Source organism: Hetaerina americana, unplaced genomic scaffold (genome assembly GCF_022747635.1).
Source record: "Hetaerina americana unplaced genomic scaffold, ioHetAmer1.1.p SCAF_9, whole genome shotgun sequence".
Lineage (NCBI taxonomy): Eukaryota > Metazoa > Arthropoda > Insecta > Odonata > Calopterygidae > Hetaerina > Hetaerina americana.
In genome coordinates, this window is record NW_027287538.1 from 42,112,249 (window position 1) to 42,125,829 (window position 13,581).

Consider the following 13,581-nt stretch of genomic DNA (forward strand, 5'->3'; position numbering starts at 1 on the left):
ATTCCACTACCACATGCAGCATACAATGGTCTCGTTCCCCAAGGACACAGGTAGGAAATTTGACAAAACGCTGCCTGCCCTTCTTTCTTCCCAAGAAAAAGGTCTTCTAATGTATTTTTTTTCTTTCAAAAACTCTCTCGTGTCGGTATATAGTATATCTCTGATACAAACCAGCAATGCCTACTTTTAAAAACTAGCCAACCATTTAAGTCGCTCGTCATTATCTATTCATCGTCCACGGTCAACGTACAAGCGAAAACTATCACAACCGCTAGAAATACTCGCAAAATCGACACAGCTCACAAGTAAAAACCGCGCGTCCAGAGGGACCAAATTATTGGTATAAAATATACGCTGCTATACGCCAAAATATTTCACATTCAAACACAAACTCTTTAGAAAATCTAACACTGACTGCTACTTTATCCACTCGCAAAAACGTGCATGTAATTCTAATATAATTGTTTCAATTATATGACGAGACATCATTAATATCATTGCATTAAATATTGTTGCCTTAATACCACACACAATGAACTGGGCAGGCTGTCGACATTTCGTTATTTTTTAGGCGTCAATTTACAACTTACAAATGACACAACACGTCGAAACCGTCGACAATTTGATGTCTGCCGAGACAAAATAAACTCGGTGGGTTTTATTATATTTTCAAAGCCAATGCATATGCTAAGTCCTTTTTCTATCCTGCAGCCTCTTCCTTCCAATCGCATAAACAAGTCCCATGCCATAACTTCTCCAAGCTCCATCTAGACGAAACAACACGAACTAACGTCTCAGATGAAATTTTAGCACTTCGTTCTTCATCCGCGAATACGCCATCACTTTCAACCTAATGACCACCGCTCGTTAGTAAACCCCCTCCTCTGACCTTCCTCAATAACCACAGTGCAGAGTACACTGTTATCCACTTCCCAACTATTCGGTAGCCGCTTCAATGCGGAGATCCTACCCGAAATCGCAGGCATGTGAGATGAACCGAGTGAGATGGACCATTATTGGTTGCTGAAGGCACTTGAACTGTCTGCTCTCAATACAGTCCAATGAACCCAATATGTATCCATTACGCCCTCCCATTCCTTATGAAAACCTCCTCATGATGCCGCACTGATTTATCTCAATCCATCGCCTTATTTAACTCATCTCCAAAAGAAGCAACACTTTCTTCTCGCCAATTACGTTACCCAAACGTTACAATAATGACTACTAAGCCTCATCTTTTCGTTTCATGCCAACCCTAAACATTTTTTGTCGACCCTGTGTTTTTCAGCAGGAAGCATGAATATCGCTATATCCGTGCTGTTTACAGCCTTATCGAATGCCGACAATCGGATAAAAATTCGATACGAATAATGTTTCGCGTGAAGAAGAGAGACGACACATCAGGACACGAGCACTTCTTGTTCCAAATTGAAATGTCAATATTTCCATGCTTTCTTCAGTGAATACAGCTTTTAGTTTTTCGGAACGCACAGTAAATTTGTAAGTTCCCCCGTTTTGCCCGTTGACTGATGCAATCTGAAACAATTCAAAATTCAAGAAGTACGGAAGATTTGCTTAGATATTGGATCATTTTTTGGAAATTGAGTGCCTCCTAGCAACTGTAATTTTTAAATAAATTATAATTATTTAATTAAGACGATTATGCTAAAACTTAGAAAACCTTAAAACGAAGAAAAAAAAAGGCGATGGTTTAAGATTTTCTATGAAACAGGGTCCAGGCGTATAATTTTAGGTATTTCCCCCAGCAATTATCATCTGCCTACACCGGGATATAAATGTTTGAATTCTAGCTCAGGAAAATTACTTATGTGCAAGGAAACACCTCCAATTTCTGCGTAAACTGACGAGTGACTCCCCCTAACTTACCGTTGAGAATATTTTCAGACGCGCCATTTCTCAAACGCCACTGGAGATGAGTAAACAACATTGCCTTAAGGTGTAGAACTCCCGTTTCAAAGAGAAGGAAAGCAATACTTTTTCAAAAACTGAGCCTATGCTTATTTTGAATTCTATCTCCATTGGCAGAACAATAGACGATGGTGAGAAACGCTCCCATTCAAAGAAATGCTCCTGGCGTGCAGAGGGAAAACGGAAATAAAAAAGGGGTTTAAATGGATCTCAGAGTCAGTTTGCTGGACATGTTTGATACATAAAAAAACTTGACCCCTTACAGTGACTCCAGAAGGGCTTCGAAACAGCTTACAGGTCGCCCGGCTTACAGGTCGCCCTTCTCATTTTCCTAGTCTCCACGAGGAAACTCCTCCCAAAAAAAGACGAAGTTTTTGCGTCGAACCAAAGTTAGTTTAGGGAAGCATGTTCAAGGAGTCTCGATTTCAGAAGTGGGGCACCGACCATGCTGCGCATCTCAGTTGGACAGACTGATTCATTGTTATTTGACGTCATTTTCAGGCTTTTGTTTGATATTTGCATGAGTTCCGAAGAACTAGGTCATAAAAATACTGTAAACCTCATGGAATGATATTTAAAACCATGCATTGTTTCGAATTTAATTTTTTTTTCAACCGAACATTCGTGCTTAAAACTTAGCCTATTAAAGAAAAATTTTAAATGGCATAATTTTTCGCTAGAAGCCGAAATGTAACCCAATACTAAAAAATTAGGTAAATGCCTAGACTTAGAGAACACCGTAATGCATTCAGGTAAGTCATAAAGTATGATACAAGTAAGTTTATAGTGAAATTAACTACGCAAAAATCAATAGTGTACGTATTCTGCATAGTGAATGTTCCACATTAAATGAAAAAATAACAAAGTGAAATTGCAAATGAGTGTTAAATACGAACAAAATAAAAAACACATCGCTAAACCCAGATAATCTCATGATTTATTGGTAAAATTTTGGGGCTTAAATTTACAAATGCAAGGAATATTTTCTGTATTTCCGGAAGTTAAATTAATTCGTACTATTTTAACGATAAATTGAATCAACTATTTTCCTTAGCAGCATTAGTTTTATATGTTAATGTGATTAAAAGGAAGTTATTAGTAATACGTAATATAACTATAAGGTATACAAAAAATAAGTACTTAAATGCAATCGATATTTATTAATAAAACTAATAAAAAAACTATGAGGGACGTAAGGTGTTTTTTTTATTTCGAATTCTCTAAATACGAGACCTGATTAATAAAGTGATCATGCATTTTTAATGCAGGTACTTAATTTTATTTTGTATTTTTACTCTGACGTGTAATAAATATGTGATACATTTTTCATTGATTTCAATCGTCAGTGCGATATTGATGTAAAACCAATGCCCCTGAAACGAATACACCGCTGTAATTTGAAATATGATCAGTTAGCCTATAACAACGAAAGAGGTAAAACACTGCATTGAAATTTAGCTTTCTCCAGACAAAACGACAGCCATGGCCTAAGAAAATAGAAAAGGATACATTAGTCTTTGTCATCTCCTATACAACAGCTAGACGGCAGTAGAAAGAGGGAGGACACTGCCAAAGGATGAAAGGTCCGGAGTTTGTTATTTCCCATACAGTAATGAACATTAGTAATGCTGCTGCCATTGTGGGAGAATCCGTAAAAAAAAAGTTCAAGAACGCCATCAAAAACATTCAATATTCCATACGGTGACACTTAGACATTGGTAGCGGTGAAATTGCGCATAGAACGTGCTTGTGCCAGGCGGATTACGAGACTGCTCATGCCAGAGCAATAGGATGTGGGCGTGCAATTTAGCTCGCGGTTGAAGTTACAGGAAAATGAAAAGTTTTTTTAGAAGGTTATCACTGTAGACGAGATTGGTTTCATTAGTTTGATCCTGAGATATAACAGTAGCTAATACCTTAGAGTGGAAATCCAATAAACATCTTGTGCATCATGAATATGTGGGTTTTGCACGCGTTTTTATTCCTAATTACGGGTGGTAACCTAACACCCCCCCCCGCCACACGCCCTTGCGGCGGCTTCCGGAGTACTATGTAATTGTAGATCACCAACCCCAAACCGTTAGGTTGGAAAGTTACGGTCATTTTATTTTTCTGAACTAGGGGAATAGTTTATCATATGAACGCACACAACTTTAAATGGAATATATGTATTATACGGTTGCATTGAAAATTCTTTGATGCTATATCAATCCCAAAGGACGCACTTTAAAGCAATGGTATTGATGAGATGCGAGGACGAGTATCGCATAAGTTGTTATTGAATATATAATAAAATTAAATGTGAATTATTTTTCTCGTCCTCCTAAAATTCCAGACCAAGACACATGTAACTCATCCCGATCCCATTGTGAAGAAATGCAGCGGAAAACGTTTTCCGTTATCAGATACAGGCATATGATTGAACTGAGTACGTTTTAAATTGCAACGGCTTTCGCTGACGTAATACTGAAGTAATGAACCAATGAAACTTGTACCAAATAAGCATTAGACGCCTTTTTGATTATGGTCAGCTAACGTAAATTTGGCAAAATAAATTAGCTAATAAATGCCTATGATAACGATTTATTGAACAGCCCTCATATATAAGCATGTGTCATTGCCTATCAAAAAAGATGAATAAATCTTGACAAAAAAGGAGACCCTTTATTTACTCTAAACAAAAATATTCCCCAATACAACATGTTTTTGCCTTTTTTATTTAATCATATTAAAGCTCGTGATATCATGACATTAACACAGTTGCCAAGATTTTTTCTTAATTTATCGGATAATACGTAGGCAACGGGTTTTGATAAATTTCAACTCTCACGAGGAAAATATTGCGGCACGCTGGTAAGAGCATTCACAAAACTATCCCAACACTCTGTGCATAACCTATGGTGACCCGGATAATGCAAAAAGTAGAGGTCCACAATACATTCGGAGGCAAAAAGTTCGGTAGTCAAATAGCAGAAGACGGATCCGGGAAACACAGGGACTGCGACCTCGTGATTTTTTTTTAATTCCGCTGCATTGATATGATATTTTTTATCAATTCCCAAAATTTTAAGCAAATAAAAAAATATTTATGAACTTCTAACGGATCCAATGTATGAGAAATTATTTTATGACACTTCAAATCAATAATGAACATTGCGAATCAAATGTTTCACGGTTGAATTCTCGTATTTCCCTTACCTTACAGATAGATTCCTCTCTGACTGCCGATGTAAACTCTTCCTCAAACAGGTTATTCTGTAAAAGAAAAATAATATTATCAGCACATATTTTATAGAGTACTCGATTAAAGGGGCTTTTAAACAATAAAACATCGAGAAATATTAGAACGTTGAACAGAACCTTTCACAAAAATTTGAGAAAATCCTTAAAATTTCTATGAAATGCAATGGAATCTCTACCAGAAATAATAGAAGCCACTGAATTTCTCAAAGATTTAATATATAATTGTCGTATCCCGCTCGGTCTACAAAGCTTATCACTTCATGCACAATTACTGAACACTTTCTCAAAATAATTACACAGGCAATCACCCCAAGAAACCATTAAATACAGAGAGAATAAATTGTTAACCACAGCAAAAATGAATGATTTTAAACCGCTCGTAATTGCGAAACAAAAATACATCTTATAATCCACGCTAGGACCAATACTTTTGATTGGCTTAGAGGTTTAAGTGTTAAGTTTATTTGGGCTAAGTTAGGCTTACTGGTTATGTACTGAGGATAAGCAAGTCTTAACAATGTACAAATAATAACAAAGACGAAGACTATTACATTTTTCCACTTAATACTCCACACCTAATTCTGTAATTTATATTACATACAAATAATTCATATACGTTTTAAATTATCCGTGAATTTGAAGATAAATTTGCATTAAACATCCGAAGCTACCGATTGAAATTTTGAGCACTTTCAAGACAAATATGCCAAATTTTACACCCCAATAACACAAAAAAGTCGTGCATAATTTAGGGGGACATGTTTGATTCCAGTATTTTTTCTGTATGAAAATATCACCTTAAGTGAATTTGTCGTTCTCTAAACAACACTTAAATAAAATAGTATCAAAAAGCCCTTACTATAACCAGTGCAATGAGAGTGAATAATCGACTTAAAAATATCATTTATCAAGATATAATCTATAGAATACACATAAATTGAAACTCGTAGAGTCTGTGATGAATACCTAATATCAAACTTTGGCATTTACCATTCCCCAAACAAGTACCCTTCGTTCATCATTCTTCTTATTTAACGTGTCTCGAAAATTGTTACTCTAACATTTGACAGCTTAGATTTATAAAAGTGTTTACAATATGTAATTCATATGGCAGCACAAATAAAAAACATAGACTGACGTTAAAATAGTGTGTATTAAAATGTGTAGTGTGACCACAAGAGCTCTTAGAAGTTGTGGTAGTAACAGGAGTTACAAATTTTCTTCATTCAATCTACAAAAGATGAAAAGAGATTTTTTTATCATCAGTTTTATTCTTCGCGCAGTCAGGGACCTGGATCAACCATTGAATCCCCGTCCAGAAGTAAAAGGTGCCTCCAAGTTTTAAGACCTCCAATTTATTTTCTAAGATACTACCGATACCAGAAAATTAAATTCCTTTTACTTACCTAAATAAGTTCTCTGAACACGTTTATATTTTTATAACGCTTATGACATGGTTTCATGGCCAAAAGAAACGATTTTGGTAGGGTCGCTTTTGCCTACTAGATGGTCCGTGTCGGAGGTTCGTTGTGTTTCAAGCTTTCTTTGAAATGATCGCATGAACATTTGCATCAGGAATGCACATTTTACGCATCCATAGTAACATCTCCTCATGTCTCACCCAATTTACGATGCATTTTGACGGGTGATAAACCAAGCAATTGCAGAAAACGGATGGCACACTATTCTTGTGTACTTCACTACGACATATTAAGTTACTGAAAACGTTCTCACTCTAGCGACAGCTTTGTTCACTCTAAAAAATGTTCATTGCAGCCAAATATGGCCTCTATTCACAAGAGATGACCACGTATTATAGAAAAGATATTATCTTAAAATATTATGATAAGATATACTCTGAGCTCAGGTACATCTATAAAACTACTCGAGGACTAGAGAAAAAAAATGGGAAGGTTAGAACTTGAAAGGCGCCTCGTATATCCTCATTCGCTGGATAGCTTAGGAAAGACGATGGGAAGCTAAACGTAATCCATAAATTATTACTAATTGTCGGCAATTCGCAATAAAACTCACTAAAAAGTAATCGGGCCGTTGCTTTTATAGGTTTTTGTCGACGATTTGAACCTGCACCACGAAGTGAAAAGTAAGATTAGAATGTTCGCGGATAACACTATAATTCATCAGGAGATATCTAGAGATAAGGATCGTTTAATTTTAGCACAGGATCTAGATTGCATTTATAAATGGTGTTCAAAATGGGGATTGTCATTAAATCCCAATAAATGTTCGGCTGTAAATTTCTTTAAAATATCAACAGGATTTGTTCACAAATAAGCTGGAGTTGACCTAGAAGTAGCCGATACGTTAAAATACCTATGTGTTACATTCACTAAAGACTTAACTTGGGGGAACCACGTACGTAAAGTCTGCGGGCAAGCATATAAAAAATTTGGATTTATTAGACGCATTGTCTGAAGAAGTGACTCTAAGGTCAAAGAACGTCGTTACCACGCTCTTGTAAGACCCCATTTAGAATATGCATGTAGCGTATGGGACCCGGGTGAAAAGGTCTCATTCTGGAAATCGAGAAGGTTCATCGCCGGGCAGCCCGTTTTGTTTAAGCCTATTACGATAAAACGAAAAGCGTCAATGAAATGCTCATGAAGTTGGGGTGGGAATTATTAGAAGAAAGACGATTCAATGCTAGGTTGAAATTACTAAATAAATTCAGAACCGCATGTTCCAGCGCCGAAGTCACGCAAATTATTCGCACTTCAACATACATTAGTCGCTTGGATCGTGTATATCTAATTCGGGAAATAGATGCCAGAAGTAGCAGACTCAAGGACTCCTCCTTCCCAAGGACAATACGGGATGGCAACTGTAGGACTATGGATAGCAAAAATTCCACTTGCCACCCACAGCGTCTAGGAAATAATTAGTTCTACCCAATTGCATGCGCTTTTTTTAACTAATCTCGTGTGTTTTGTAGTCAAAGCCCTTCCCACATGTCCGCATTAGAATGCCATTCAAGATATAGCGCTCGTTAGAGCATTTCTTGGTCTGCGTTGTTTGCTTTTAAGTTTCCCAATCCATCCTTCGTCTCTCCTTGTGGGGGAGACCTTCCCGCTGCCTGCAGCGTTGCGCATTTTTCCTACCTGTGCCCTTGGGGGAGTACATGTATGCTGTTTGTATGCTGCATGTCCATGTAGTATTGGAATTTCACCTTCTTACTTTTCAAATTGTAGCTTGATGGTTATTGGATACATGTTTACTACTTTCTAAGGTGCATTTTTTCGTTAGTTTATAGTGAATGTCTTTGCGTGCGTGTGAGCTGAAATGATTCGTGCATGAATTTATATGCCACTATGGGTGTAGTTTTGTATGGATGTGTTTATTTTGCATGTGGTTTTGTTCACTTTTGCAGGTGGTGACCTAACAACCCCCCCCCCCCGGCCAACCGCCCTTTCGGCAGTTTACGGGGTATTATGTAGATGTATATGTAAAAACCGCTCTTTTATTTAGGCAGAGAGAGTGCCAATAATATTTGATTACGTCAATCCATTTGAATCTAAACTAATATTGACTCGATATTGAAGGAGAAGTCTTTTTCAACTATCCTAGTATTTATGTTTATCGGAAATACCCGATAAACACTGCATTAGTTTTGGCTCGAACAAACATGTAGAAGACTATTGCAATTTTCCACTTAATAAAGATTTATTTCCGACTAGTTCCGATGTACTACATCATTTTCAAGTGCATGTGTGTTTCACTTGACAATGATACAGTACATTGATACTAAACGGAAATAAATCTTAATTAAGTGGAAAATGGTAATAGTCTTCGCCTCTGTTATTATGGAATAGTTCCACCAAATCACACCTGAATGTGTAACTTACTCGTATACCAAAGGTATAATTTAGTTTTAAGTAAAAACTATACAAGAAAATAGAAATAAAATAGGCGGAAATATAAGCAAGTACGGTATCTCTGAAGTAGTCGACATCAATTTTTAAACAGTTGCTCCAACGGCAGTGATGCTAATTAAATGACAGATGAAAGGAAAACGGAAAGAAAAGGGGAGGCAGAAAGAGGAAAATAAAAAACGGAGTAGAGAGAGCCTATCAAAACGATATTTGAAGAGGAGAGGGGTGTATGTACAAACGAAACCTTTTCGCGGATACCTCGCTTTCTTGCGGACGGAAAGCGAACCTCAATAACGAAACTACGGCAAACCAAAGGGTCCTTGCAGCTCTGCAACACCCTGCCACACACCCCCTCCCTCTCATTTCCCATTCTCGCAACCTTTCATTCACACCCTCTCCCTTCCTCACTCCACGTCTTCGATTTCTCTTTACTCTTCCTCTCCTTTTTTTCTCACTTGTTTTCCTTTTCCGGCAAAAAACACGCAACCCCACTCAAGTCCTAATGCGCCTCCCTCCACTACACTACCCTCACTCAGTCTTTTCACTCTCGTCTCATTCCCGACCAACGCTCGGCAAATATATCCCTCTCTCCCCCATCCACAGCCCCTCCTTACCCATTCCTTCTCTCTCCCTCTTATACACACACGCACACTAACTCACGCAAGCACAGACGCGCGCCACCCCAGTCTTGTTCCGATTCCCTCCCACCCTTCCGCTCCCTCTCTCAAACCTTCCCCCTTCCTGCTTGATTCGTAGCATCCCGTGGACTGCGCCGGTCGTGAGCTGCGGGTTTTCGCGAAGAAGCGTAGACACTCCCTCCCTTTCTCAGTACTCTCCCCCGTTTCTGGATCATATAATCCAGTCCGACTTTGGTTGACTAATGCCATACGTCCCTTCTGATGACGCAGCTTAAAACTTCAAGTCAAATAGATGTTTTTTTTTCCTTTTGATCCAAATCCAAATGCGTGTTTTAAGCGGTGCTTCAATGCGAAGGATATTTTAACGGTGTCATAATCAGAACACAGCAAATTATTTCCTTGCATTAATATTAAAAGCACATTCTTATTTAGAGTACAGTTTATTGCATAAATAATATTCTATTTCACTCTTGTAAATGCTTCTGCGATTTTAATTGTTTTAAATAGTATGGTCCAAATTGATTGCTCATGTATTCTTATGTATATTTTGCATTCTAATTAAGGTAACCACCGCGAGGTCACGTTATAGAAGTTTCGTAAACGAACGATCCGCATTCCTCAAAGCCAACTGCAACCGATCTTCATTTTCCTGAGACTCCTCTCCCCCGACCCCAGCCAGAGTAACCGCCGTTCGCCCTTTCATTCGGAGAAACATTTGTCATACTACGTGTGGTACATACCTTGTTTATCAGGAATTACTCAATTATGGAAATGATGGTCATCTTTATTTTTATAATTGAGAGAGTAAACTAATCATATATGACAAATTATTAATCTCACTGTCAATTATCTGGCAATGCGCCACATGTTTAGCAATTATTGAATGCGAGTCCTTTTGTTAACATGAACATTGCCTATGTTAGTATAGTGCCTATGTGAAACCATATATTAAGATATTTTAAGTACGTTCTAGGCAGTCGTTTCTATATTCACGAGATAAGAGGATCCCTTCTCATATGATTTCAGTTTATAATTTTGGAAAAAAAATGAAAAACCACCACGGTAAGACACACAACAAATACCAGTAAAAGAATGTGAAATCAGAGGACTTGAACGTAAACCCTGCAAGAGGTTAGAGCTTATTTTTATTGAAATTATGCAAGCAAATTACACCTGAACGGTTTGAAAACTAGTCCAACTTAGTAGTATAATAGAGAAAATAATCGCCAGTTAGCATTTGAAATTTCAGAAGGACAATAATTTAAAAACAAATTAACAACTTCAAAAGATGATTCAATTCGGAAACTGATTTTTTAAATGTTTTTAGCTCCTATATTCCTTGGCGTTTTTATCCCTTTTTTTAATTAACAAGCGCATTTATTTTTCCATCTCTGCTTTTTTCGTTGGAATTTTATTTTTTTTTTACTTTTCAATACTAACAACGGTAATGTGGTCATTATTCCAGGGGGAGTTTGGCCCGATGGATGGCGAAAACTGCCCTCTCATCTTTCCTTCTCCCTAGCCAATAATTTTCATCCCATCCAACAAAAAATAAAAAAACAAAGAAATTCAAAAGGATGGGAGATGTGCCGTCGTCATCATCATTATCGCCATCATCCCCTCACGTATTAATTCATCGCCGACGGAATTTACATTCCTCCGCGTGAATCCAACAATGGACCGTCCATACCAATCACACGATTTTTCCCTGCTGGGAGTGCTTTTATTTTTATATTTGCCTCTCGACGCTTTGTTTCAAGTGCTTCAGTTCTGGTCTTCGCTTCCCATCATTTCCACTCCACCGCCCAAATTTTAAAAGGGAGGGGACGCGATACAGAAGTGTCTGGCCCTTAAGAAAATGGGAAGGGTTCGCTCAGTAGTGAAGTTTATACACAATACCAAATCAAGGGAGAAGCAATCTGGAAACATGATCCATCGGTTTTCTTAAAGGAGCTTCAATCGGTAAAATTACTATCGTTAAATGAAAACCACTATCGTTACTATCAAAAATATATTAACTAGTGTTTTATATCTTGATTACAATTCCCATATCCAAAAATGAAGGACCGAAGAACTGTTTCCAAAGAGATGGAAATAAGGGGAATATTACAGGTATATTGGCAATACATCAAAATTGTAGAGTAATTGTTATTTTGAAAAACATTAATTGATTCGACTGCTTCTAAACTGTTTGATATACCACGAAAAATCCTTTTAATTCTCTATCGAATCATTAATCGCCCGGTAAAAAGTTTAATTCTTCCAAGGCCAGAGTAAATTGTAATGTAAAATTTACCCCATCACGTGCGTGTGTTTATAGCACTAAAATCCCTTGATTACGCCGTGAAATTTGCGTCCCTAACTCAAATGCGCGCGATACATCACTTGATTGTGAAGGGTGGTATGATTTACTAACCGAATAATGACACGTAGGTCACCAATTACAACCATCGCTTATAATACTATCTACCCATAATGCTTCACTAAGTGCTAAGGATAATGTCAGATAGTATTATTACCCCTTTTGTTAAATATGAATCATCTCACTGGGTTGACTCCTCTATTATTCGTGAGCACAATCCACGTCGAGTAACTCGATCACATTACCATGGATCATGAAACCCTCAAATGATCAATACTCGAGTCGAACACTCAATAGTGATTTTCAACCATTAACAAACCGAATGGGTACCTATTAGAAGCTCTGATATACATTAATATAAATAAGCTATTAAAAGCATACATTCAGAAACCTGTTAGATATTTGAATTGAGGACAGTATCACCATCCTAAAATGACAAAAGCTACTTTAGTCATTCTTTTAATGATCAGAAAATTAAACTTACATATTCCACGGGTAAATAGGTACGAGAAGAAACTTCATTTCACACTTCAGATATACCGAAATTACTTATTAGAACCTGAATCAAGTAATAATATGTAATAATCTCGAAAACATAGGTAAAGGCTATATTTCTTAATTAATATGCCACCGGAGAGAAAAAAATTTGAACTTTAAAGTGATTAAAAAATCATTTAGTGGTATATTTTTACTGACAACTTTTCCCAGCGCTAGTGTCAATAGAATCCCGTGGTGTTTTATTCTATTTTTACTATATTTTCAAACAATTAGTAACTGAAACAACTTTGAAATATATCATATGCATTAAATATTGCTAGTTTGGCACTTGTAAATTACTTTAAGAAATGGTTATTTCCTAATTCACGAGCCGCTGTGTTTTGTAGTCTGCCTCTTTTTTTTCAATATTGTAGACTGATGAATATTGCAAAGGTGTCGACCAATAAAAATATTTAGAAAAACGACCAAGGATATTTTTACAATAAAAGAGCCAATGTGCGACAACGTTGCAATTTTACTAATGGAGTCATAGTCACACAATAATTGAGGTTGATTTTAAACGTTAAGTAGGAGTTTTGAATGCTTACTTTGCGGTTCTCTAACACTAACCAGCAACAAAGATCGGGATTAAGACAGTCCTGATTATCTGCAATCGTTTTTACAAAAACATTTGCCCAACGCAATAATGAGTTTCGATCAATTATTTCACATGAAGATAACCAGCAAGATTTGATTCACCAATATATGTACGAAAACGACGTTAATGATACTCACCGAAGACTCATATCAAGCAGTAAAATAATTCAAGATTTATACGGATTATAAAAAAGGAAAGAAAATCAACTCATCAACTCACGTACCAATTTTCCTACTCGAATGTAGACTTAAGTAAGACTTTTGAGACCAATCAAAATTAATCCCCTCGAACGACGCAACATCTTGCTCAAAAAGGACGTAATATGCCCTCGATCAATACATTTATGGTAACTAACCACCTTATATATCTAAGTATTCCACACAA